Source organism: Amia ocellicauda, chromosome 6 (assembly GCF_036373705.1).
Source record: "Amia ocellicauda isolate fAmiCal2 chromosome 6, fAmiCal2.hap1, whole genome shotgun sequence".
In the NCBI taxonomy this organism is placed as follows: Eukaryota; Metazoa; Chordata; class Actinopteri; order Amiiformes; family Amiidae; genus Amia; species Amia ocellicauda.
The window spans coordinates 15,991,300-16,014,477 of NC_089855.1; the positions used below are offsets into that span (position 1 = coordinate 15,991,300).

General features: G+C 39.7%; 1 protein-coding gene across 5 annotated transcripts in view; it reads right to left on the reverse strand.

Annotated features, from left to right (window-relative positions):
* rasa3 (RAS p21 protein activator 3) overlaps nt 1-23,178 on the reverse strand; it is a 72,181-nt gene that overhangs the window by 39,265 nt on the left and 9,738 nt on the right. The window contains exon 1 of one of the 5 annotated variants that reach the window (XM_066706350.1): nt 1,404-1,673. The exons of the other annotated variants lie outside the window; for them this stretch is intronic. The gene's annotated coding sequence lies outside the window, so the exon portion shown is untranslated. Of the gene's footprint in view, nt 1-1,403; nt 1,674-23,178 lie in introns of those variants that run through there. 5 annotated transcript variants of the gene reach the window in all.

Sequence of the window (23,178 nt, forward strand, 5' to 3'; positions counted from 1 at the left end):
ATGTTGAAGAGTGTTTGAGTGTCTATCGGCCGATTGAAGGTTCCATGCTTTTGATATCAAAGTAGGTCAAACTATTAAAATGTTAACAAATAAAGCAGCTCACTTGTCATCAGGCAGTTAACACAATACCCTGTGTAGTTAATCTCAGTTCTGCCTCTAAACCTGAGCATACGAACATCAGGAAATCAGCGACAGGAATTCAGAAGCCAAGCTGGGGCGGAAATTCCTGAGTAGCGATTGAGGTTTCAACTACATATTACAAAAAAAGAATGAGCACCAAAAGCCAAGAACTTTACTGATGTAACAAAGAATGAGAAATGTACTGAATGTATTGAGTTTATTCCTTTACATGAAGGAGCACTTTTGTATCAATATGTTGTGATAAAAAAAAAAATGGAGAGAGACAATCATGTCGCTCAATTCACCTAACTATAACTCTATACAAATAGTCAATATTGTGAAGGACGCACTTGAAAGAAGAATGCAGATCTGTTTCCTGCCAAACACCTGGTCCCTACCTCCCTCCGCCACCACTCTAAGCAAATCTCATGGGAAGAGCCCTGTCCCGGACTCAGTAACTAAAGGTTATGGCATGTTTCACAGCAATAAAGCAGAAGTATCACATTCCCAGGATAGGGAACAAAATAACTAAAACTGTGAAAAGCAAACCACTTCAAAATTATTATTTTGTTTTATTCTCTTAAACATGTAACATGAAATTTAAATGTAAATCTCCTGTTTGTACACTTTTCAGAAAATATATTTTGGCCTTGGGGAATTTCACACACGGAATATGTATGTTGTTTGTAGGCACCATCACTGCTTGTGGGCTCAGTGAGTGACAACTAATGAGGCATTGCTCGTGAGGAGGCCGGACTCTGAAGCTGAAGGTGAGAGAGGACTCGCGCAGTGTTGCAAATAAAAACATCCAAACACACCCTCCTGTTTTTGTAAATAACCTGTGTGTGTGTCTGTAAACATTGCGTTTTCAACAGTGGACAGAACAAATCATGCCAGACGATTACGTTGCAGGGAAAGTATTGGAAGCCCTTATTTAACCTCCCCAAAATAATTTTCCTGTTCATTAATATTAATATAATATTGATAGCAAAACAAAATACCAAGGAAAAACTTGAAATGTCCCAATTTAAAAATAACATTAAGGGAACATTCTAGAAAGCATTTTGTTTTAAACAAACAGGTCACAAGACCATTTCGCCATGAATTTATGTGTTTATTTTTAAATAAAATGTAAAGATTTTTTTTCTTTAAACTGCACTGCAATGAAAAAACATATCAGTGCCTTGGAAAGCCAAAGAGACCAAATTATTGTGTATGAATCATGTCACAACAAAGCATCGGTGTATAAACAGTATTAGTAATACATATTGTGGTGAACGTACTGCTTTAAGACCCTATTTCGAGTTTGTCTTGCTCAGTCAATGTCGTCATTCCTTGAAAAACATCAAAAGCTTCTGTCGGAGCAGCAGGCATCTTTGCAGGTGGTATGATGCAGTTCCGATGTGCCAACTGTTCCTTGTAATTGTTCCAGAAATCCTGCAATGAGGAAGGAAGCAAGCAAGCTGGGGAAGTACAACCTCGAGCCTCTATCTGCAGGAATGTAAGGGCAACCAGGCACAAATCTGTGTTTTCCTACATCATTTCATCTTTTATCGGCCCTTTTTGATTTGTTTAATTTTATTACTATGATCAGATCTGTATATAGCAAAGCAGACTTGGTAGCTCATCTAACTGGACTAGAAGAGCATCACATTTCTCCCAATTGAGTAAAACAGCCTGCAATATTCAAATGTATACCATAACACTTAATAAGGAACATTTTTCCCAATCATATCTAATGTCTCTGCTTGGACTATATTCTCAATTCCACCCATCAAACATCAACGAGAGAGATTTGTTATTGATTGGTAGTAAATTCAGTAAAGAATTCCTGGGCAGCTGCGAGAACACCAGAGACAAAGACACAACTTCCAGAATCTCACTGACCAATCAGAGAAGCTAATGTATATGCACATTTGCTTAGAAAGAAGTGTATGACAGCCAGCACTGAAATCCATCTTCACTTGTGACCACTTGTGTACTGAACTTACATAATAACTACACTGTACGTTTACAAGCCCATTCCAGCAGGGCTTTATTTCTAAGAGTGAGAGACTTTAACCTCAATTGTATCATACCCACCATTTAATTTACATATCCTTGTGGTTTAAACCACACTGCACTTGGGTCGTCTCTACTAGTTTTGTTCAAAACAAAGAGGCTTTACCCTCTCCTCAGTCTAGCAGGAAGGTGCAGGACAATGGACTGTGCTGAGTCACTTCTGTGATAACAGGGAGGTCCTGCCAATCACAGACTAAAGGTCTATTTTTGGTCATTGTTTGTTTATGTCATTAGTAAAATGGAAATGTTCATGTACTTCTAGTTCACAGATCACTAGATTGCTGACAAAAACAAGGAAATTATACAACAAGGCCTTGCATATGTGCTTTAATAGAAATGTAAATGGTAAAGTAGGCTGACGTATCAACAAAATGAGACCAATACAGAAAAAAAACAAAAAAAAAACTAGTGTGGGTTAATTGAAAAATTATTAATTCTGGGAATGTTATTTTATTACTTATATCCTCCTCAGGCAGTGGGATTTGAAACTGTTCTCTAAACTAATTACACTGGGCCTATAATCTCAGACTAACAACACACGCTGATTTCCCCAAAAGTAGCCTACTTAATGGTGAGCACTAACAGCAACAATTAACAATTATAGAAACTTCAGGAACACCCATTATTTCCAAGAAACCAAAAGAAGCAACATCTCCGAAGCCACAAAATCTGCATACTTTTATTTTATCTAAACACTGTAGGGCAGGCCTGTGAAAACATCATCTGTCCAGATGTTTAAACTAATCACAATCTGCAAGCGCCTGCTGTTTACCATGACAACTAATTACCCCCCCTTACTGACAAATGGCCTGCCATGCCCGTCTCCACACACACTAGCACCAAATTCCAACTGAAGATTTCTCTTGTGAAACAGACATTCAAGGCACTTTATATATTCCACAGACCAGGGCAACAAACCCAAATACAAATACATGCTGCTAACAGAAGTGTTACCCCGCTTCTTCCCCAGTTTGATAACAAACAATAAAAGGTGACTTAAAACTAACTTAATGACATGTAAGTAATTCTACCTCAGAACCAAAACATGAATAAGCCATGTTTGGTCTTAAAAGAAAGACCATTAACTAAAACAACCATTGGACCATTTATATTTCACATACAATGCAACATTAACATTTGGTAAGAGAATTATTCACATATCCTAATTGATCCTCCGCTGACATGGGCATCAGACCAGCACCCCCTGGAATTGCAAGAAGACTCAAATGTAACATCACCGAAAAAGACCACCTGGCTTGTTTGGTATCAACTGTAAGGTCATGTTTTTTTGAGGGACTTGAAAATGTAATTGATAGAACTAAACTCTATGTAACATTTGAACCATTTGTCACATTCCTCAAAGCCATCACACCCCCAATACACATTCTGTAGGAATCAAGGAAGAGGAATGGCAAAGACTGCTTCGATTCAAATTTCAATTTTATTACTCCAAACCTGACCAATCAGAAGTTTGGAAGGAAGGAGATTACAATCTCTTTGTCTCAAATGCATAAAAAACAAAAATTAATACTATCAATTGGGAGTGGTACAATTTGGAGTGGTACAACCTAGGAGAAGAAACCAAGGAGATGAAATCCAGGAAGAATGAACCAAAAACCTGAAAGCTTTGCAACCTTCCTCAAGTCGACGCAGTCTGCCAGCCCTCCCCGCTACCGAATGTCTGCATAACTGAATCTCAGTAAACCACAAGTAGTATATTTCTTGTACTAGTCAATAATTAGGTAAATCACAGTAACATAAAACCTAGTTGTATATGGGATCTAAACTGTAGGAACAGGCAGCGTAATTATAATACTTGTTTATCATTTTACATGATTTGGATAGATCTCCTCTCACTCTCACTTTTAATATTATCCACCCTTCTTGTCTCTATCCTATCTTTGCAAATACTTGTTGTCTATTTACATTTTTCTTAATAAACCTATATCTTATTTAAAACGTAACAGCCTCAAGGTTAATTAATGCAGATCAACCTCACTGCTAATCTGAGTTCGTATTAGTTAAAGTATTGTGGTATCTTGCGTATCAACCCAGTCTCGTGTTCAGAGAACTTGACCGCTGTGGGTTGTATGTGTGGGGGTCACTAGATAACAGGAATTTATTCAGCAATTATTATTTCTTCTGATATTTGATACCAGATAAAAACTCCAGTTTAAAGTCCTAGGCCAATCGAAAGTACTTACTAATAAAACAATAACTGTAATGATAAATTAAAACAATGTGTCCACTGCAACATTTTGGCTGTATCATATCAGATCAGCATCCTTTCATTTCATTAAACCATTTATTGGAGGTTCCACCGAGATTAGCAACAAATTGTTTCGAATTGAATCTTACCTGAGCTGCTTCATTGGTATTACTAAAAGCTTTATGCGGCAACAAGCTGCACGGTGAGATTTTAACAACTAATCAAAGCATAGACCCTGTTTTTAGTATATGTATTAACACATAATTTCATTACTAACTCTGCAACAGATTCTAGACACTATTGAAAACTTTGTCTCCTATCCAGATTATTCAGATTCATTCTAATGATTTCTGTGATACATCCTGACATTGTTCAATAGTGATTGAGCGACACCGATCTGTCCTTCTCTCAGTTGTGAGTTGGTGCTCATATGCCCCGTTTCGTGTTTTGTGGAGGTTAACTTGCTGGTGCTGGACGTGTCCGTAAGCGTCCGTCCCGCCCACCATGATTCACTATCGGACCGGAGCTGTGCGCTGGACTAGAGACACAGGAGGAGATCAGATACATTGTATCGGAGGATATAAACTCAAGTGCCTGTGCGATCACGAAGAAATTACAGTTTTATTAGCAGCATGGAGTGAAATCCACGTACAGAGACAGTGACTGATACAGTTAATATCCGAGTGCATTAAACACTGTGATTCACAAACTAGTTACAATACTGAAGGATAATGGTATTAATACTGAAGGACAGCTGGCCGGTGTCTAGGCTGTGTGTGTGAATGTGTGCAGGACAATCCAGACACAGTCAGTGTGAAGGAACACGATTCATTAACGTGTCCATTGACAAGATTAATTAATGAATACATTAATACAGCAGATCTGGGTTTCCCTCTATAACATTACGGACTGGTTTAATAAATGCGTCCATAAGTCCATTGTATATTGTATCTGGATGATTAATCGTGAAACGTGTGTATTTTGTTTCAACTGTAACTTACCCTGGTTAAGGACAAAAAGTATTGTTTGCAGTTACAAATCTGCAGAAAGAGTAATAAATGAAGGGAGTCACGCTGTGGCATTTAAAATACATATATACTAGCACAAATGATGACGATAATAATGACAGAACATATTTTTGATTTAGTATTATTGTTGCACATGGAAACGTTTTCTTACAGTGACGTAAAGTGAATATAATGTTGTCTACACGTTCAGCTCTTCCTAATATCTCTAACAGACACGTGTATTTATTACGCTGTTTACAATCCTGTAAAGCAGAAATAATAAAACAGACACAAAGTCCTCTCTCGTCAGGCTGTCGCTCGCAAGTGTTTCTGTCTGTTTTTAACACGAACACTAACCAGACCCGCAGCCGCTGCTCCTCAGGACGGATCTCAGCGGCTGCTTTGCAGTAGAAGCTCTGGACGCGTCTGAGGACGACATGGCGGACACGGCGCTTAAGCCGGCGGAACCGAGGCACTATAGTTGCAGACACAACCCTGGTTATAGACCAATCTATATGCTAGTTCTTGGTTCGCTGCAGAAGGAAGTCACAATTAAAACACATTTTAACCCTTACAAATACAGCAACTGTAAACATTTTTCATGAACCCAAAACTACAGCATTTAGAACAATCCTCTTGTTTAGTATATTGTATTTTTGACAATAGGTGTAAACAATCCTATTGTTTAAGCCTCTCTCTGAAGCTGATACTAACGTACAGAGACGATATCCACAGAGATGATGTTTGATGACAGCTACGTGTGTGTGCTAACTATAAAAGCGAGAGCTGTTTTTCCACTGTTCCCACAGAAGTGCCAGATTTTCTCTCCAGCACCATAAGGACCTTTCCTCAAGAATCTGCAGTCTTGTAAAACCTCAGATAGACGTTTTGTTTTCCCTTACTCTGAACATAATGAAGGTCCAGGCCAAAGTCAGATGAAGGAATTGTTAACTAAATGCTTAATGCTTAGGAAAGGACATAATCAGCCTCATTAGTGGACATTAACAGCTAATCTACTGAGTGATGCACATGTAAAAACTGTGCAGACTAAACTGATGCCTCTTCTCTACCTGATTTTGCATTTTATTTCTCCCACATAGAAATAACAGTAAATATAGATATAACTAAATAACGATTATTCCTATAAGTTACTATAGGGAAAGCACAGAACTTGTATGCCTACCTGCAAATACCTTTCAGAAACGAAGAAGACCATTTGCATATTGATATAACCTGTAAACGTAACAATGCATTACGAACACTCATTAGCCTTTTTCATTTTCTGTAAAACACCATAACCCTGACAACTAGTGTGTAACTATTTTCTTCGAAGGAGGTAGTTACAATAACTGCATTTAACAGTCTCTCTTTTGTGCACTCTTCTAAAGCTGAATAGTGTGCATTTCACCACTGAGTGAAATACAGACAACGGAGAGACTCCTCTGAATCTGAAGCAAAAGGATTCAATCTTTGCCAACTCTACCATCATTCCTGTCCCGTCTTCAACAACCCTGATCTGTCCTGCCTGCCTCTGCCGCACACTGCACTGCCTGCCACAGCCCTATACTATCTGCCTGCTGCTGAACCCACAAGCGTGCTGGACCCATTGACAAAGGAGCACCCTTCCACAGAATGTGAGTGTACACCCTTTTTCTCTCCAGCACCACAGACAAATTCACACTCACACACTCAAACACGTTATATCCCAGACCTAAGTTATTGTAGGCACACAAAATGGCAGTACAACTAGACATTTTCCAGATGCTTCATGCTGCTGCATCCCAAGGATCCAACAAATCCATTCTGACCAGTACTTGCAGGGACCCACTGGGACAGACCAGCACTCTCAAAGTCCTGTCCCAACAGACCAGACTCCTGCCGACGCAGACAACCAGTGCCACACATCCCCACACCAGCAACATGACAGCCTGCAGACACCAACCAGCTACAGACTCATCCAGCTCATCTGACACACACCACCACACAGTGACCTGCTAGGGCAAGAGCAGCCTGCCTTCTTCACAGAAACTGCAACCTTGCCACCCTGGCCCTGGCAGACAACTCTGCCAACCTCTGCCTTCATGTCCCAATCAACTCACCAGCCACAATCCTGGCAGCAGTGTGAGCCATTTCCATTGGACAGAATCTGCAAGTTGGTGCCCCTTATCAACAAATTTGGGACAAACAGAAAAGACTCTGACTGGCACGGTATTAAACTGGACACTGGACCTTGCTGAGAAAGACTTTGACAAACTCTGTTCACAACTAATTAAGAGGTATTCCAAGTATAGCGATCCTTTCATGTCTTCCCACATGGCATAAATGACATTGTGCATAAAATGAGGATGCAATGGACTTTTACGAGGATATCAAACTCCTGTGTTATGCAGATCAACCGAAACAATAAGCTGATTCTGACCTACATTTCAAACACCTATTCCTGGGCAACCTATCTCTGAAGATAAGGGCAGCCCTGTGTGTGTTTGTTAAGCCAAATACCCCCATACAGGACATTGTGGAAGCAGCTCAAAGAGTGTGGCAAACCACACAATTCCACAACCATTTCCTTATAAAGACACTCGACACTCAAATCACAGCAGTGAATACAAGAAAAGATGACTTTCTGCACCCAGAGGGCAGCGAACTACCACACAGTCTGCATACCGAGTGCCCACCATTTCCCTACAGATATCGACACAGGAAAAAAGGAAAGCACACAGACTGTCAAATTTTTCAATTCCCCTCATGACAAAATAAAGGACACCAACAAGCATCCCCAGAAGCCTACCAAAGCAACCTTCCGTCATTCCAAAAATAATGACCTGAGTGATGCAACGATGCACCACTTGAAGCAAGAAATGCAGTAGACTCCAGTGCCTAGCACAAGAACTGTTTGGGCATGAGGAATACAACACAGCTACACTCAAAAAACTCTCACCTTCTAACTCTGACTACCATTCCTCGCTGAATCAACTCTATCACAACTGACTAGGCCTGTTCACCTCTTCACCCACATCACCAGATAAAATTCATTCACAGGATGCAGAGGGGAAAGTGCCCTCAACAGAGACCAATGACTACTGTCTGCCCCTGCTCTTACAGTCTAACAGTGACTCTCCTCCTCAGCTTACCAAAAAGTCCCGTGTGGTGCAAAAATGAAAGAATCCCACGCTGCACCCCACACTGTCACTCAGCCTCAAGGATACAACACTTTCCTTCCTGCCTGCCCTAGAAAGCATGTTTCATGTGACAGCAGGATAGAAATGGGGGAAATGATCCTCTCCTGCCCTGAGACTGAGACAAACTCCCATTCACACCTCCACAGCACAGGTGCAGTGGCACAGAACAATCCACACACAACTGAAACTGGAAATACTTTCAATAGAAGAAATGTTAGTGCCGCCACAAACAAACCTAAAGCAAAAACAAGCACAAAACACACACAAAGGAAATATAAAGGAATCTCTCAAACTTGTAAAACACATTACTGATGCCACATTTAGTACTGTGCAAAACTTTTAGGCAGGTGTGAAAAAATGCTGTAAAGTAAGAATGCTTTCAAAAATAGACATGGTAATATATTATATTTATCAATTAACTAAATGCAAAGTGAGTGAACAGAAGACAAATCTACATCAAATCCATATTTGGTGTGACCACCCTTTGCCTTCAAAACAGCATCAATTCTTCTAGGTACACTTGCACAGTTGTTGAAGGAACTCGGCAGGTTGGTTGGCCCAAACATCTTGGAGAACTAACCACAGTTCTTCTGTGGATTTAGGCAGCCTCAGTTGCTTCATCCTCTTCATGTAATCCCAGACAGACTCGATGATGTTGAGATCAGGGCTCTGTGGGGGCCATACCATCACTTCCAGGACTCCTTGTTCTTCTTTGCTCTGAAGATGGTTCTTAATGACTGTCGCTGTATGTTTGGGGTCATTGTCATGCTGCAGAATACATTTGAGTCCAATCAGACGCCTTCCTGATGGTATTGCATGATGGATAAGTATCTGCCTGTACTTCTCAGTATTGAGGAGACCATTAATTCTGACCAAATCCCCAACTCCATTTGCAGAAATGCAGCCCCAAACTTGCAAGGAACCCCACCATGCTTCACTGTTGCCTGCAGACACTCATTCGTGTACCGCTCTCCAGCCCAAATTTTGACTCATCGGTCCAAAGCACCTGCTGCCATTTTTCTGCACCCCAGTTCCTGTGTTTTCATGCATAGTTGAGTCGCTTGGCCTTGTTGCCACTTAGAAGGTATGGCTTTTGGGCTGCAAGTCTTCCATGAAGGCCACTTCTGACCAGAATTCTCTGGACAGTAGATGGGTGTACCAGGGTCCCACTGTTTTCTGCCAATTCTGAGCTGACGGCACTGCTGGACATCTTCCGATTGACAAGACGCATGATGCGTCTTTCATCTGCTGCAGTAAGTTCCCTTAGCTGACCACTGCGTTTACGGTCCTCAACATTGCCCGTTTCTTTGTGCTTCTTCAAAAGAGCTTGGACAGCACATCTGGAAACCTCTGTCTGTCTTGGAATTTCTGCCTGGGAGAGACCTTGCTGATGCAGTATAACTACTGTCTTGTTGCTGTGCTCAGTCTTGCCATGGTGTGACTTTTGACAGTAAACTGTCTTCAGCAACCTCACCTTGTTATCTGAGTTTGGCTGTTCCTCACCCAGTTTTATTCCTCCTACACAGCAGTTTCTGTTTCAGTTAATGATTGTGTTTCAACCTACATATTGAATTGATGATCATTAGCACCTGTTTGGTATAACTGTTTAATCATACACCTGACTATATCCCTACAAAATCCCTGACTTTGTGCAAGTGCACCTAGAAGAATTGATGCTGTTTTGAAGGCAAAGGGTGGTCACACCAAATATGGATTTTATTTAGATTTTTCTTCTGTTCACTCACTTTGCATTTAGTTAATTGATAAATATAATCTATTAACATGTCTATTTTTGAAAGCATTCTTACTTTACAGCATTTTTTCACACCTGCTTAAAACTTTTGCACAGTACTGTATATCTTGTATAAAACAAAACATCCTCAAGGTTAATTCATGCAGATCAACCTCACTGCTAATCTGAGTTCGTATTAGTAAAGTATTGTGGTAACTTGCATATCAACCCGGTCTCGTTTTCAGAGAGCTTGTTCGCTGTGGGTTATATGTGTGTGGGTCATTAGATAACAGGACTTTATTCAGCAATTATTTCTTCTGATATTTGATACCAGATAAAAATTAAACTCCAGTTTAAAGTCCTTGTCCTCGAAAGTACTTACCAATAAAACAATAACTATAATGATAAATTAAAGTATCCTTTCATTTCATTGAACTATTTATACCCGGTACATTCTCAACAAAGTAGTTTAATAATATGAAGCAAAGAAATAATGATAATCAACTGGCACCTTCCAAACATGCAAGTTAATGATAAATAGCAGAATATAGCAAGGATATCAGGTTATGTTTGGTTTCAAATCAAGGTAAATATTCCTATATATTTTGGCTACGGAGCCTCATGAATCAACGCCATTAGTATGCTGGTAGGGAGTTCGACAAGAGGGCTTGTCTGACAGCTTGAGCACATGTGTCTCAGAGCAGTGGTATCCAAGCAGAACTTTTGAATTTCACCTGTCTCTGGCCAACGCCCACCTATTACCAAACAGTCCTCTCGTGTTCTCTGGTATTTTCACTCAAGGAAATGAGGAAAGTTATTCACAGACCTCTAACTAAAATATTCAAAGTGACTATCAAAACAGAGCTTGTACATACCAATTGCAAGCGTCATACCTATTCACAAGAAAGGAGAGAAAACCCATCCAGGGAATTACAGAACATTAAGCCATACCTCTATTACTTGCAAAATATCATAAGACAAAAATTTGAGGAACATCCAGCCTAAATGTAAAGTGTATTCTTGACGACAGTCAACACTGATTCAGACGAGGTAGATCTTGCCAACTGACTCAATGTACAGAAAACAAATAGTAATGAGAAGCAGAGTTTGGAGTGAGGAAGTAAGTGGTGTTTCTCAAGGATCAGTACTGAGGTGTCTGCTTTTCCTAATGATTTAGACTCTGGTATAGTTAGTAAAATTGTCAGATGCCACACAAATAGATAATGTTGCAGATGCAGTTTCAGCAGCACAGATTCTACAAAATTACTTTTTTTCTTCTTTTTAAATGCTGTTACTCTAATATTTCTCCATGGGTGACAAATTATCCTACATATCTTACTTTAAACATGTAATGACACCTTTTTTCTTTTGTTGAATGATACACTTCATTCTTCTGGCTCCTTGATACTAATATTTGTGATTCTGAACAAATACTGAACAGGCCAGCAATTCACACCTTTATTGCTTATTCCCAGTCCTAGTGGAAAACATTTTCCTCAAGGGACTTAGTAGTTGTATTGGAAGATTGCAGGCTCCTCTACTCAGTATATGACACTTCATGTTTCATAGGTTATTTTGAGTAAATGTGCTATTGAAAGAAATGTGAAGTTAAAATAACAAACCCAGTTTGAATAGCATAATCAGCACAACTGCATCAAGACATTATAGCACATAAAAACTGAAATGAATCAAACTGCTATGCAGTGGAATTCTTATTGCAAACCCTAGATTAGAGTCTGCATGCTTAAAGGGTCAGAAACTTCCTGAAATCACAACCACCTAATCCAGCACCTCAGTAATACATCACCAGCCAAGCCAGTCCTCCCTCAGCCCAACTCTGAGCATGAAGTTTTCAATCCTGTTAATGCTTAATCCTAAAGACTAATACGGATGACTAAATGACTCCCTGCCAGCTTGGTGAATGAGGATGTGTGCTAAGGTCTCTGCACCAGACAGATCAGACACAACGCATGAAACTATTCTTATCCTTGTAGGGTGGGCCTTCTATTCATTTTCAGCATTAGTCACAGTTCCCAGGTGTAACCTTGTTAAACTTTGACTTGAGTGTAGTCAAAAGAAAAAGATAGTCAAGACACCCCCACCCTGAAATGACAGGGTTCCAATGACGATGCACGAAATACCGGGAGCGCGTCTTTCTTCACACACTTTTCATCACCAGTGACTGTTCATCACACACATTTCATCACCAGCGACTGTTCATCACCATTTTGCATATTCATCAGCAATATGCATATTCAGTTACAAATTACACACAGTCTGTCTCTCTTGATTTAGATCGAATATTCCTTAATGTCCTATGTCCTATACAAAACAGACTTTTAGACAGGCAGTTGTAGTCGGTTTTTCAAAGTACATATTCAATTCAGTAAATAAACACGGAGGGTAATTTGTGCAATCATAAATACATAAATAAATAACAAAATACATAGGCCTACATAAAAAATGAAATAAATACATAGAATATATATATCTATATATATCGATTTATTTCATTTTTTATTAATCTATGTATTTATGTATTTATTTATTTTGTTGTTGTATATATGGGAACAACGAAATAAATAACTACATAGATGACTATGATGTTGGATTTAAGTGAAATAGAGCATTTAACAATACTGCAACCACCCCACACAGGTCCCCTTCAGTTAAAGTAAGAATATTGAAGAGTAATTCAAAAAGATGCCCAAAAGAGCAGTTTATTCACACAATAGAATACAATGAATAAATAGGTCAGACAAAAGGAGCAGACAACATTAAAACAGCTGTAAAATATAAAGCGTCAATAACAGCCCTATTTTAAACAGCCCCCCTCCTCCCCATCTCTCTCTCTCGACTAGTCAATATTTTTATTATTATTGTTATTATTATTATTCCCCCCTCCTCCCAGTCTCTCTCTCACAACTGATTATTATCATTTAATACAACAACAAAAACTTACATTGACTGACCACAAACTACAAAAATTCACCTGGTGTACTGCACATTATGTATACATGCTGGTTCATATGTAAATATTCCTCCCAATATGTATTACTGGAATATTAGATCATACATAAACAGCTTCCCTCACACTGACTGCAGACTGAGTGATGCATTAATCGATAAAGGGGAGAAATTAAAGTGTTGACAAACAGACTTTTATCAAGTCTAACATTGACGGCAGGTTTGGTCTGTTTTGGAATCATAGGACATTAAAGAATATTCGATCTAAATCAAAAGAGACGTGCAAGCATGTAGTTTGTAACTGAATACGCAAATCGCTGATGAACTGTATGTCGTGAAGAACTGTACGCCGTGATGAAGTATGCTTGATGAAAAGACGCAGACCCCGAAATACAAGTGCCTTTTCGGCACATTTGTAGTTGACAAGCTAGTACCAGTTCCCCAGGAGACACACTTTGGGTTTAAATGCCCTTTAAGTGCCCATCAATTATGTACTATTCTGTACAACAGTCTCCAGTATTGCAAAATGTCTAGATTTCATTTTACAAACATGTTTTCACTAAACATAGCATGTTAAGGTGAGCTGTTCTGATGTTGAGATGCATATCAGCAGGGAAAGCACTTATGACAAATTGAAAATCCCTGGTGTATCACACTGTGCCTTTACACAGAGGAGAGAAGTGAAAAGCAGAGGCCAGACGAAACCTGGCGAAAACTTAAACCCCTGGTAAAGCTCTGCCCTCTTACTGTGGCAGCTGTCTGTTTGATGGCGTCACCATGCTATGAGTTGCTGAACAAGAGCCAGATGTTGAACAAAAAAAATAAACCCATACCATTCCTGGACTGTTGTTTACCATCTCGGTGATAAGGCGAAACTGACTGTGAAAGCATTTCTTTGTTACAACGCTCAGCTTGGTTTCCCTCTCGTTTTCATTAAAGAGTTATTCTGCTCATTATCTCAATGGCTCAGCACAGATAACAACACCCTCATGCTGCATATCCTACTCATTGCTTTCAAATAAGATGTTACAGATTATACATTTTAAAGATGTTTCACACGCAACTGACTGTCTAAAAGGGACATGAGTAGCTCACGAAAAAAACAATTTTAATACATGATTTGAAACATTTTTGAAACATGACAATCTAGTGCCACATTGACTTCACATTTCCTGAACATACATACTAACTGTAAAGAGTAGAACAGATAGATACACCTTGAGTATGGAACCAGGGAGATTGATCATACTTATGGACTTATGAAAGTGTTGTAACATGACTCTATGGTCAGTTGGGGGAAGTTTCCAGTAAATGTTCTGAATTGGATAAAATAATGCAACAAACTTATCTTATTGACAAAAGCATGCATTCAGTCTGTTCCTCCACACATCAACCTGAAGCAGAAAGATCTTTCTTACTTATAAGTCATACCGTTCCAAAGCCTGCTACAACTGGTCCCGGGGCTCAGGAATCCATCAAACAGAGTAAAATAGCCTTCATTGTTGAAGTGGAGTGGAAACAAAACATAAAACATTCACGTCCATTCATTCCCACTGCAGGCAAAAGACATCAACTTTTGCACCAGGGTTTGTACCAGGCTACAGCGGTTCTTGAGGTAAAATCGGCACAGTATAGCGTGTTTCTCAAGTTGTGCTTATAAGCTTCTTTTTTTATCAGTACAGAAGGTGAGTTAATCAATCAATCAGTGAAATACTTCCATGAGTGAAGCATATTTGTACTTCTTCAGCATTACTGTAGAATTCAATTATAATAACTTGCAGCAGTGCAAAGAACAGGGAATCTTTCTAATAGAGTGACAACTACTTTAGCTACTTAGACCTCAGGCCCCTTCAGGTCAAACAAATCTCTAAATCAAAGAAAAGCAGTTTCCAATAAACTCTTTACATATTTTTGTTGGTGTTATAATTTGTTAACAATCTTTACAGCATTGCTTTACTGAAATGTATAGTTTTTTAGGAAAGTCAAAAGTGCAGACACACTCCAGCCCATGTTATCTTAATCTAAAGAATACATGTATACATTGGAGCCATGGTGCCTTATGAGTGAGACTTGTCACAGGATAACATCACCAGTAAAATTTGGAATTTTGAAAAAGAATATGTTAAATGTGAAAAAATATATTACCAATTTATGGCAATTTATGGATTATCACTCCATTCGATGGAATTTGGTTGGCTACTGAGTGTTTCAGCTTCTATAATATCATACCAGCCCCAATACCTATAAGCCTACAGATACACAGTGCTTTTAGCATCATGCTTTGGTTAAACCAGTCAACACAGCACCAAACTAAACGATGCAGCAGGAAATTAAGTATTCCGATGCATGATGTTTATTAGGTTGTTTAATCTCCCGAACAACATGTAACCCCACCCAGATAGCCCTCCAAAAAATAACCTCCACTATTAATGCAGTCAGCAGTTGCTGTAGCAAAAATTAAGTCTGCCTGTGTTGCTTAAAAATAAACAACGGCTGGAGACCAGACAAAAATCAGCAGCAGGCCCAGGAAACTCCAGCATAACTGTTCATTCTTTTTTTATTATTAAACAATCCCTTCATCCACGCCGCGCTGGAGCTCTAATTACAATTCTCAGCACATCTGCGTCTGCTTGCAGGGTAGACGTTTCACTGAAGTACTTCATTTTCTCGCTTCATTAGCCTGCCTCTCCCAGACGCACAGTCACTTTCAGAGTTGTTTGTCATGGTGCCTGAACGGCTATCACGGCACAGTATATCGCACAGCCTAGAAATAGAAGGCAACAGACTCGCTAAACCTGTCTATTTTGTTGGTTTAAACACTGCTTGGAGGCAGTTAAAGAATGAAGCAGGCAGTAAGACCTTTTGAACTAAAGTGAGGTGACACAGAGCCAACCAGTGGCAGCTTCCTTATGGCAGCAAATCAGGCTGCAGAGATCAGACTTAACAACAATAAAAACAACAGATGTGATCGGATGACAGCAGTTTCAAATTCCTCATTCAAAGATTGCTCTATTACATTTCTCGAGATTGGGGTGAACCGCCTGCCGTATTAAACAGAGTGGAGGTTGGAGCTCTACACACGGCAGATCTTGCAGATTGAGAGTGAACCACTGCCAAGCATGTAAGGGCACAAAAATGACAAAATCGTCCAATACACTTGACATGGTCCTGCTTAACCTTTACCCTAGTATAAACTGACAAACCAAGAACATGCTACTTCTTGTAAGCATGTGCAGAAGCATAAATCCCCCTTGCAAGCCTTGTTGCAATTAACTTAGTGATGCAATGCAGTGCAGCTGTAAAAATAGGTTATTTCACAAGAAGGGTTCCACTTTTTGTTTGCAGAATTTCCTAAGTGAAAGGATTTACGTAATTACATTAGAAAACATTAATGAACAAATCAGTCAATCAATATCTATATACAGAAAATAAAAGTTGCCTGTTCAAAATGTCAGGAGGGGAACCCTGTGGTCTGTAGTGGATTTAAAGAGCTGCGGCTCTGCACATGTGGTGGCCAGACTGCCCACAGAACAGACAGATCCTTCTCCCCAGCTCTGTGGTTTCCTCAGCCCACAGACACTTACGATGCAGAGCCCGTTCCTGAGCACAAGCAACAAAGAAAGGAGCTGACACTACAGAAGGCATGTTACTGGACACAGCGATCACTCCAGAGTTTAGCATTCACCTCGCATCCACATTCCCGCGAGCCACACTGTACACGGTTCCCCCTTCACACGGCAGCGTGAGGAAAATTGGAAAGACTTTGCAGACTGCACTGAACACTGCAGAAGAAAACAATTGACTGAAATCGACAGGATTACTCCCACCGCCTCCACCCTCCTATCAAGATACAGAGGAAGTGTGCACTCCTTGAATGAATACAGCGAGCGTAATCCCTTTACATCGATACCCCAAGGCTGAAGCGAATCGAAAGACGCCACCGCAGACAAAACCACAACATCTTTTGAACAGGCCACAGGGGATGTGCAGGGATGCGAACATACTGGAGCAGAACCTTTTCATTCACATTCTTTGTTTTTCAGAGGGAAAAAACACGACTTAAAAAAATCTGAATGTTTTTTCTCTTTTGTGCACAATTTCTTGTCCTCATCGGTATATTCATACTAATTAAGAAAAACGAACAATGATTTATGTTATATGCTATGCTATGTAAGGCAGAAATAAACAATATGCACTCGTTGTACCTGAATGGAAACAAATATGACAGGAACCATATTTGCATTCATAGGTATTCATTATTCAGTAGAATGTATGAATATATCAGAGTGGCTTTTCGTACATGTCCTTTGTGAACAAATCCTAACAAATAAATTAAGTCCTACAGCCCACAAATCACTGCCTCCCAGTAAGGCTCGGCCCCTCCCCAGGTTTTCCACAGTTACCACCAGTGGAAGGCATCTGAAGAGAAAGCAGAGCCAGCCTAGGGATCCACAGCTCCCCCTGTGGAGAACAAGCGGATTATGTGTTCCCCAGCAGTGACTGGACCTCAGATGTTTGTTTCCCAAGGAAAATGGTCTCAAGGTCTCTCCTGATTTTGAACAATCATTAATAAATAGAGCTATGACCTTAATATGGCTGTAGAGTGGCAGTGTGAGGCAGTGGGCTGATGTCTCAGTCCTTCTTTCCCGAATCAGGAGGGGGAAAATATAAGACATGAACTGCAGGAACCGTTGTTTCCTTTATTATTTGATTATGAAGAAAATTCTGCTGTGAATGACCTTTTACATGGGAAGGCCTCAATGATTGCTAGATGTATCGAATACTGATTTTCTTACCTTAATATGCAGTCAGGTACTAATGTTACATATTGTGTGGAAGTGCACCACTGCAAACTAAAAAAAAGGCATTGTAATTACTTATTGTAATTATTTTAACAATTAATATCATTATATAACCTGGTTGGATAGGTCTCCTGATGCTTCTATATTGATTCTGGATTAGAGATGTCATTAATACACTTTAATCTTTCCGTCTTCATTATTTCCTGATATTTTATCCAAGAATCACAGAATACTGATTAGATTACATTTCCGGCCAAACAGATAAAGCACATTGATAAGATTCTGTTCCTCAGACTGTGTGGACACAGGAAGTCACTGTGATTCATAACCATAAATAAATAAATAAATGTTCCTGTCATCTCCAGTGTACTAGAGTAGGGGGATTTGAGGTTGCGAGCCGTTCTGGTTAATGACTTGTCAGTGTGACTTAAAAAAACTCCTACGCCATTACGCCCCCAGGCCTGCCTTTCAAGTCAAGTCCCATGATATAGCAGGGTGTCTCCTGAGCCTTGTACTGTGAGAGATTTAATGAGAGCCTGTCAAGACTTCAGGACTTTGGCTCTCAAAAATGGTCTCTGCTCAATTTGAAAAACTCCCTGACAAATGAAGAGTAAATTGATTTCGACAGGAAAAGGAAAACGCAACAACATGGCAGAACGTGACAAATGTATTCAGTTCGTAACTGTGTTTCTGGTTCTAATTAGATTAATGTGAGAAAGCATGTCCAAGAAAAATTTGCAATGCCATTCAGAATTAGAACTAAGCTAAAATAAAATACTCGGGGGGTGGGGGGGTTAACCAGTCAGAACTAAAATTGTTACAACTTTATATTTCAGATCAATATAAGAATATACAGCATACATTTTCAACATGAAGACTAGCTGTCCTGATGCTTAATCAGGCAAAGAAGAGTTTACTAAACCAAATATAATATCAAATTAAAAAAAAAAAAATTCAAACTTGATTTTTTTCTTATTTTTACATAATGAAGGCCTGCAACCATACTAGGTTTGGCATTAACTCCGAACAGTTAGTTTGGGGAGTTTTTGGGAGTGCCAGCAGCCTGCCACAGAGGAGTCAACTCTGTGAGAGTTTGGCAGGTGGTGCAGGTGGCACATGAGCAGTAGCAGCAAGGACAGTCATGTCAGAGGGCTACTCAGTGACTCCATGTATAAAATTATTATATATTTCTTAGCAGACGCCGTTACCCAGGGCCAATTTTGTCTGGGATGATCACTCTCATTCTAGGCTTACTGTATATTGCTGCAGTATGTCGAGGAAATAGGAGGATTTAAGGAAGAACCATCCATCAAGATCTCTCGCCCGTCCAAATAACTTCTGAACCCTGTATTCGGGGAGAGTCCTGACAGCCTGGTGATCTGATGGCATATTTCCCGTCTTGCTAGGGCAGCCCTGCCTTCTTCACTATGTGCTGGGCCTGTGTACAGATGAAATCCATGCCCTGATAAACGATCCCACAAGACAGCCGGTTCTCAAACGCACTTGCAAAACCCACGCCTTAAGTAACAGGAAATGTGATCTTTGATCTCAGGCATCTGTCTCCCACCCCTTACCACCCCACAAATGAAGGATTCTCATGCACCAAAAAGTATAATTTCAGTGCTCTGACAAAGACAAATCGGTTGAGACATGTAAGCACTACTACCTTTGTGATATATATATATATATATATATACACACACACACACACATCATATATATACCAGTCCATCAAAGACAACAAAATCAGATCTTACTCTGATATGCACAGGATTTCATAACACATAAAACTCCCACAACAACAGCTGAGCACTGAAGACATCAGGCAGGCCTCACGCTCCCTGTGAGACCAGCAGGGGTGTACAGTCAGACCCAGGAGGACTGTAATCTTTGTTTAGCAACTCAGAGTGAAACAAGCCCCAGACATAAGGAAAACCAGTTTCCTGTGAGGGGAGATAGTCCAGTAGCCAAAAGCAGGAAGTCTGTTCTTTCAGGCCATTGCCAGGCCAGGACTTCCTCGATCTCCACTGAAATGTTTTCCTCCATAGCCTTCTTCAAAGACGACACTGAGACACATCTTACTGGACCAACCTCTTCTTTTAACAGAGGTTGCAAATCCAGAAAAATAAGGAAGAGCCTAAGGGTTGTGAATGCCAGACTCTTGCTGATCAATTAACCAGTTCATCTTGATATTGTTCTAAGCAGAACATGTAAAAAGGGAATAGAATATATACAAAATAAAACATATAGTTAATAAACAGCAACTAAGATTGTCCAATAACCGTGGTTCTAATGCCAATTGCATTGCAGTGTCCCTAATCCACTTTACTGTTACAGCTCTGTGTGATAATCACTGACTGACCGTCTGTACAAGGGAATGGCCTATAGTCAGCACTTCTAGACCGGTGGAGTGGAGTATGATGCAACTGGGCACTGACCATGTAGACTTTTTAGCCACTGATTGCTGGTCTAGTCCAGGAGTGAAAGAGGAATCCACAGGCAGGCATTCCGACAATCATCCAATGAATTAGGCAGCACTGTAAGGAACGTACAGTACAGTCACTAATGGGCTTTGCAGTTCATATTGAGTCCATGAATTCCACACTGTGAAGCTGGGTGGGAAAAATTATAGAACAGTTCTCACCTTCTTCAAAGACATATGGTACATGATTGCTGTACAATTCAAAATAATTTGAAATTCTAAGAAACCTAATAAAGCTAGGCCTTTATTCAAATTCTCTTTACAAAGCACAACATTTTTTTTTTTTTTAATAACTGTACTTTAAGCCACACTAACAATAGCTTCTGGCTTCTAATTTTGTTCTTCCTTATCCCATTAAGCTCTTAAAAGCATGTGCATGTGTGCTCTTGCGTTTTTGGCAGATCTGATCTTTTTAAAGTCCTTGACAATGAAAGTATGTTCTGATTCAGCGAGGGATTAAATAAGGGTAATGATAAAACGTGTAAAAAATGATCTATCAATTCAATCAAGGCAATTTCATTCACAGAATGAGACGCCAAAATAAATGACAAGGATCAGAAGTTAAAATCGGAGTTAAAACAAGTTGCATCTTAAAGTTACATGTTTTATAAGTTTAACAACATTTGTCACAGACATTAAATGATGGTGCCTTTTTGAAGAATAACAGAACATACAGACATTTTGGCATCTGTACTATGGTAAGATGATCGGAATCTAACCCTTTAAGATTGTCGTTTAAGAATACCATGCAAGAGGAGAAATAAATAATTGGAATATGGAATAAGACAGGATCAGAGGTTTCTACACTCACACACACATTTCTAAATAGTCACACATATCCGATCAGTACACACACACTAAGAGAAGCACAAACGAACTATCAGAATGAGATCCTAGCATGTATGCCTGTAGGTGTCTTCAGCTGTTTCTCTCTCATGTAGACAGCTGAGTTGTGCCTCTGACGGAACTCTTCACAACTGGGTTGGACATGCTCCCAATCTTTTGGAAAATGCATATATTAAAAAAGGAAAAACAAATGCTCGTTGCTCTGCCTCTAGGAGCTTCCCAGATTTCTGGTATTTGCAGCATGTCAGAATTCTCTAATTCCCTCTCTTTCTCTCTCTCTCTCTCTCTCTCTCTCTCTCTCTCTCAGGGGTCCCGGCTGAGTCATACTCACTCTCTGCCATCCAGCTCTGTAAAGCACAGCTCACACTGCGATAAAAACAACACCACTCAAAATACTGGAGAAGGCTCTTTTCTACCAAAAATGGCATTGGCCTATTTCTTCTCCCCCATTAAACAAATGCACCTGCCATACCAAAGTAACAACACCCGCAATCCACTGGGCAGCATATCACAATTAATTCACCTCTCCAGTTTGTGTATTGAGAGAGGAATTAGCTGGGGGTTTTCTCTCCTATTAGCAGTACTGCCACAGATTACTTTGATTTTGGAATTATTATTACGGATTCCTAGATGTTGTATAAGGTCTTGTTCAGAGCTATTCAGGTAAAACAGAGCTAGTGTCTGTCCTCGATGGATTCTTACAGGAAGAATCCCCTCTGGTTCTCACTGGGTGTAATATCTCAGATAAAATTAACAGATTAGCATTTGTGGTCCAAAAGAAGCCACTCACATGCCTTCATACTTTTCACTTGTTTTCACTTTTCACGTGGGAACATAATCTGGAAACTATAGTTGTTAATTCACACAAAAGAAGCAGACAAAATCATAAACTGAAACTGACATTCAACACTAACACTCTGGCACCTAAGTGTGGTTACTTGCAAGACAAGATTTTATCATGACTTTGTGGTTTTCAGCATCTGTAGCCCATGAGAAAAAATAAAAAATCTTCTCCTTAACATTTAAAGATACAAAAAAAACCCCACATAAAAACAAAGTATTAAAGACAGCTAACTGAGGGGCAATGCAGAAAGTAAAAGCCACCTGTCTATTGATTTCCTCTCACTCCGACTGTTCTGCATGTCTTTTTCTACTAGGACATCATTTGTTACCTATAGTGTACCTCCACTTTCACTTTACTGAACAGCATTGAGTTACTCTGGATTAACAGGACTCTGCTTATTCACAGTTCTCTGTTTGCTTTTAAAGAAGTACCAAAGCATAACACAGAGTCACAAGACTACAACTCCATATTTAGTCTTGTATGGGAAAGGCCCCACGACAGACCGGACATCTCCAGTAGGCTACATGAAGTGATAGGAAAGGATGCTCAATAGCACAAGTCACACATCAGAAAAAATAGGAATGAAAGTCTGCTCTCTGTTTGAATTCATATCCTAACCTCAATCATATACTTACATACAACTAACTACATATTAAAACTTATCTTGTAGTTTTTCATGCCCTTTCACACTATGTTTAAGTCACTGGGACAGTTGGAAATTTCTGAAAATGGACATCTTGTTGTTATTAGAACATAGCATATAAAACAGGCTGCTACACTGTGTGGTTGTACAGTAATTGTACAGGACAATCCCTCTTTGTCTAAGTTAAGAATTACTCTCATGTCATTATGAACATGTACAGATTCACAAAAAATGCATTCACACATGTGTGTTGACCAATGGCAGGGCTGACGACTTGTTTTGTGCT